The sequence below is a fragment of the Octopus bimaculoides genome, chromosome 22 (genome assembly GCF_046866305.1).
Source record: "Octopus bimaculoides isolate indiv1 chromosome 22, ASM4686630v1, whole genome shotgun sequence".
NCBI lineage: Eukaryota > Metazoa > Mollusca > Cephalopoda > Octopoda > Octopodidae > Octopus > Octopus bimaculoides.
In genome coordinates this window covers 9,419,194-9,425,456 of record NC_142949.1, presented here as the reverse complement: position 1 = coordinate 9,425,456, position 6,263 = coordinate 9,419,194, and the positions used below count along the sequence as shown (strand labels likewise).

The 6,263-nt window shown below is 37.7% G+C and overlaps 1 long non-coding RNA gene across 1 annotated transcript in view; it reads right to left on the bottom strand.

The window, feature by feature from the left end:
- The window catches only part of LOC149131396 (uncharacterized), a 19,936-nt gene extending 15,794 nt beyond the window's left edge, over nt 1–4,142 (bottom strand). Inside the window, exon 1 of the long non-coding RNA XR_016237929.1 lies at nt 2,913–4,142. This is a non-coding gene — a long non-coding RNA (uncharacterized LOC149131396). The remainder of the gene's footprint in view (nt 1–2,912) is intronic.
- Nucleotides 4,143–6,263: the final 2,121 nt, after the last annotated feature.

Sequence of the window (6,263 nt, the reverse complement as noted above, 5' to 3'; positions counted from 1 at the left end):
ATATGTATTTATTAACAATGACTCTCCCGAGATGCAACAAAATCTGTTTCAGCACTCGAGTTCACCTCAAGAATCTAGCAAACTAATGCCTTGATAAGCATTTCGTTGGAATCTGTGAGAAATCCAATTCCTCTGTAGTGTTAATCATGCCATTTTGTAACTGCGATTCTATTACGAGAGCTTTTCGTATTTTAGCATGTTTGGTGCAGGTTCATAGTTAATTTCAGGCGAGCTGGCAGAGTCGTGAGCACGCCAGGAAAAAAGCATAGTGGAATTTCGTCCGTCTTTACGTTCAGAGTTCAAATTCCACCGAGGTCAACTTTGCATTTCATCCTTTCAGAGTCGATAAAACAAATAGCAGCCGAGCACTGGGGTCGATGTAATCGATTTATCCCCCCTCTCCCAAAATTGCTGGCCTTGTGCTAAAATTTGAAAGCTATATTTTACTATATTGCTTTGGGTTTAAATATTTATGATAACTAATTGTAGGTCTTTTAAGTCTTTCAGGGCCTAGAAAGATAGGCAAAAAAGAAAAAAACTCTAGAAGGGCAAAAATTTATAACAAAAATTTGTATTCTTGTTTTTCCGTCGACTGACCTTTGGCACAAAATGGATTTGACTAAAACAATATTCCGTTTGTGTCGCAGAAATTGTTGTCAGATGTAAGGATAGCTTTTGATTGGCTGATAGATAAAGTGGTAGGTTTTCTGAGCTACCGACCATGCAGCGATAAGAATGTTAAGTTTCGATACAAGTTATGCACCACCGCTCATTAAACTGATACAAATAAGAGAGAGAGTGGGGAAGAGAGAGTGGGGAAGAAAAAGAGAGGGGGAAGAAAAAGAGAGGGGGAAAGAGAGAGAGAGGGGGGAAGAGAGAGAGAGAGAGAAGGGGAAGAGGGAGAGAGACCTGTTGTGTGTGTGTTTACGCTTTCCAAGAGCGATTTACGCAGGTTTGCAAAACGAATAGGAAAATGGAATGCAAAATAAAAGACAAGTAGGAATCGAACCTACTTCTCTTACGTTGTCAACTGGTATGCTTACTGGTATACCAAAACCTCTCCGTCGTTATTCCCTTGCTATGTCACTACATTTAACAGGTAATTCTAAATCTTTTTAACTGATTTACATGAATAGTTAGTATCGTGGCATAGCATGGGCGTTGGGTGGATTTTTGACTGCTCTGTCCGGTAATCGACCGCTCTTTCCTTAAGCACAACATACCTTCAACATTCTCCCCGCTCACTTTTTAAAGTGGTCACCCGTGCGGTCAACACAATACGAACACCCCACGCCAGGATAACGAGTCACTGGACTTCATTTTGGAAGGAAGTTTTTTTCCTCCTTTAATATATTGGTTTCACGTTTCCTTTGTATAGTTTAACAGAAGACTTCATTATAGAAATGATGTTGAGGCCAATTCCAATTTGAATAGGAAAGACATTTAACCCATTTAGGGCAAGACTTCCCCCCCCCCCCCCCCCACGAATATCAGCCTTAAAATAATCTTTTTCGACCCCCCCCCCCTTTCGGCTATGGGGAATACGAATCTGCAAAAAAATTGGCAAAAATCGACATTTCTAAATTAACCCCTACCCCCAATCTCCATTTTTAACTTTTTTCAGAATTTTTTTTTTTTTTTGTCAAAATAAGCGGAAAAATACTCAGATTATGATTCTGAAAAAAAATTTCAAAAAATCTTTGTAAATTTTTTTTTAAGAATTTTTTTTTTCTAAATATGCGGGAAAATACGGACATCAAGATTCGAACAAAAATTTCAAAACATTTCTGTACTTATGGTTACGGTTTTAGGGTTAGTGTGTTCGGGTGTTTGGGTTAAGGATAAAAGTTAAAATTGAAGAAGTCGGGGTGGAAGGGGTGGGAAATTTCACAATGCCAATTTTTGGCAATTTTCCGGAACCTACGTATCCAAAAACGGGGACTTTTGGCAAAAAAAAAAAAAATTACAAAACTAAACATATTTGGGAGAAAACGGGGGTGGACGGGCAAAAGTCTTTCCCCATGAAATCCCAGAGTACTTAAATTTCAGAATATTACTTTTGAATTTTTACAGATGATTGAAAATAGGTTAAAATGAAAAAAAAAATCAATTATTAAAACTCCTTTACTTCAAGTAGAAATGGAAATACTCGGTGTCCTATAAATAGAACACTGAGACAATGTGATACAGCTTATTTAATATTTTCATTTAGTGTCCTATTTATAGGAGAGTGGGACTTAATGGGGTTAAAGTCAGTTTTTTCCCTCTTTAATATGGAAAATGCAAGATGTCTATGAATTAAAAATGTATTTAAAATCACGTATATCAATGAGTCGACATATTCAAATTTCAGTAGCAGAATAAAACATTTCGAGATTGAATCTCGATAGACGAGTCGAACGCAAAATTACCAATATTAAAAATAAAATAAAATACAAAAATAAGATATACGGAATATGCAGACAGTGTTCGAACTTGCTGTATTGAAATTATATCAAAATATAAAAGTGCTAAAGATATTCATGTTGACAAAAGGCTCGAAAAGAAAAAAAATTGTAAGCATATTTAATCAAATTTCATCTACCTTAAAAATTAACGCAATAATATTACTTCACAGATAATAGAGCGGGCTAAAAGTCACGCACCAAGATTAAAAGGTGGGCAGAAGTAAAGAATACGCACACCACCGGTTTTCGGTGTAACAAAAGCCCTAACCGAAGGTAAAGAATTCGCACACTCGGTGTTTAGGGTTAGGGGTTTTGTTTCGCCGCAAACGAGTGGTGTGCATATTCTTTAATATATATTGCACATTTGAGTCATAAAAAAAAGCGTAATAGAAATGGAATTTCAAATGTTTTGGTGCGTGACTTTTGACCCATCCTGTATATACTTCTTAAAAGATACTTACTTACCTTTAGTAGATTATATGTCGGTACTCGGAGATTTTGTGTTCAACGAAGGTTTACAACCAATTTGTATAATAAATTTGAAAGCCAGACGGCCTATCCACTTGAGATATCTGGTTTAATCGGCGAAACAGCAGTGACCAGCAATTTAGTTCCTTTCATAATGTTTGTGTCGCAAGGAAACATAACTCTTACAAAATCAAAAAATTAGGAGAGTGGTTAGATCTCATTGGTTGAAGAATCCATTTAGATATTAAAGATTTCTATTGGTTACACACCAAAATCGTACCTGTCATTATGTTATATCTCACTGATTGAAGAAGTCACTTAAATATTGAAGATTTTGATTGGTTACACCCCAAAATTATGTCTATCAATTAAATAAACTAAATTCATTAGGCATATACGGTAGTTGTAAAGTGCTGTTGAATTCATTACATAAAGTCTATGTCGACAAAGCAAGAGGGTTCAACGGGGCGACATCATTTCTAATTATTGGATTCAAATTTTGACCCAAGGTCAGCAGTTCTGAGGGAGAGCGTAAGCCGATTACATCGACCCTAGCAGTCAACTGGTATTTATTTTATTGACCCCGAAGGGATGTAAAAACAAAGTCGACCTCGGCAGCATTTAAGCTCCGAACATAAAGGTGGATGAAATGCTGCTAATCATTTCTGTTCGGTATGCTAACAATTCTACCAGTTTGCTACCCCACGCTTCTAATTTTTGATTTCACATTTTGGCACGAGGTCTGCAATTTCAAGGGGAGAAGTATGTCGCTTTCTATTTCTGATTATCAACCTTCGTCAGTAAATAAAATTATACATCCGCCTAAGCGCACACATCGGGAACATTTGTATTTTCAATTTTTAATTTAAGCTTAAGTTTTAGGGCGGCGAGCTGGCAGAATTGTTAGCACGCCAGGAAAAACGCCTTGCAGCATTCCGTCCGTCTGAGTTCAAATTCTGCGGCGGTCGACATTTCATCTATTCAGGGTCAATAAAGCAAATAGTAGTCGCGTACTTGCATCGATGTAATCGACTTATTCTCTCTTGCAAGCATTGTGCCAAAATTTCAAATCGATATATCTTTCATTATAAAAGATTTTGAGCAAGATTTTTATAATTTGTTTTAAAGCCATTTCCGATCTTTGTACAGGTTTAAAAAAATTTAATATTTGAATATTTATTTTATTATTTTCTTCTTTTTTGTTTTGTTTGCATAAGTTCACGGAGAATTTTTGAAAAATATTATTTTATTACATTTTGAGGAAATTTCAATCGTTTATTTCCAAATGCTGGAAGTGGTAGGGAGTTCATGTATTGTAAAATTGTAAAAATTGCAAATAATAAAGCGTGAAAATCAGTCTAACTTTTAGATAGCTTTACGAACCGTTTTATGATTAAAAAGTTTGCTTTGCAAACACGTGAGGTTTCAAGTTCAGTCCCACGGTGCAGTACTTGGGCAAGTATCTTGTACTACAGCTCCAGACCTTGTGAGTGAATTTGGCAGACGGAAACTGTGTGGAAGCCTGTCGCATATTTGTTTGCGTGTGCTTGCATTTGTCCTCCAACAGGTGTTGGTGTGTTTACGTTCCCATAACTTAGCGGTTCTGCAAAGGAGACCGATAGACTATCTACCAGCCAAATACAAATACTGAAACCAATTGGGTAGATTAAACACTTCAAGACGGTGCTCCAGCATGGCCGTGGTGCAATGATTGAAACAGGTAAATGAATAAATATGAAATATATGTATGTACTATTGTGGTGTACCCACAGAATCCTGTCTCTATACAGGATTCTGTGGGTACATCTGTGTTAATGTGAGTACTAGCTGTTGGATCTGGCGTTGCTCGTGTTGGAGTTAAGCCCACCACTGACTTTGTATTGAATAAGCATTTCCTAAGAGACTATTCTATCGATTTTGTTGAAATTTTACACCTGAAAAAATGCAAAAGCTGCAGGAAAAATAACATCATTATGGGAATTTCCATTCAAATGCACAATTGAGCTCACAAAATCAATGCCAACTGAGCATTATCAAGTTTTCGAAAAATTTCAGCTTTATTTGAACTTCATGGCATGTGATCTACCTATGTGAAAAAAAGTCATTAAAATCGGTTGGACAGTGTGGGAGGAGTTAGAGTAACCCCAAACACACACACAGACAGACAGATACTATTACATATTTATGTATATAGATATCTGTACGTGTGAGTGCCGATGTTGTGCATGTATGCAAGTGTAGAGGAATGGATGAATGTATCCGCGTATATGTATATAAGAATCCAGGTGCATACACGATGGGTGATGCTGAAAAGTTGCTGGCTTTGGGTAAAAGAAAATACAGAAGGATCAGTTAATTATGATTTTATTCCACATATTCCCCTCTCAGATTCACACAGATTTATTGCAGGGGTCCTTCAGTTTTTCTAAGCCCTGTAAAAGAACTCAGAAGGCTGAACCTCCAGCCAGGCCTTTCGCGAGACCCTTAAATCCAGGAACTTTTCCCCACTCCTTCATAGGTGTAGGAGTAGCTGTGTTGCAAGTAGCTTGCTTACCTACCACATGATTCCGGGTTCAATTCCACTGCGTAGCACCTTGGGCAAGTGTTTTCTACTATAGCTTCGGGCCGACCAAAGCCTTGTGAGTGGATTTGGTAGGCGGAAGCTGCAAGAAGCGCGTCGCACATATATATATATATGTGTGTGTGTGTGTGTGTGTGTGTACCCCCTCAACATCGCTTGACAACCGATACTGGTGCGTTTACTTCCCCGTAACATTAGTGGTTCGGCAAAAGACACCGATGGAATAAGTACTAGCCTTACAAAGAATAAGTCCTGGGGTCGATTTGCTCGACTAAAGGTGATGCTCCAGCATGGTCGAAGTCAAAATGACTGAAACAAGTAAAAGAATAATAAAATATATTTATATAGGTAAAGAAGGCGCGTGACTAAGTGGTTAGGGTATTCGGATCACGATTGTAAAATCGTGGGTTCGATTCCTGGCGGTGTGCTATATCCTTAAGCAAGCTCTTTATTCTACGCTGGCAATAATGAATAGTACCTGTAATTCAAACGGGCCAACGTTGTCACATTCTGTGTCTCGCTAAATTTCCCTGAGAACTACATTAAGAGTACACGCGTCTGTGGAATGCTCAGCCACTTTCACGTTAACTTCACGAGCAGGCTATTCTGTTAATCGGATCAACTGGAACTCTCGTCGTCGTAAGCGACGGAGTGTCAGGATGAATGTGTTTATATATGTATGATGTATGCAAGCTAAATATCTCGGCGCAAAGAAAATTTTGTATAAACAAGAGTGGTCGGATAGGTGAATGTACATGTCTGTCTAT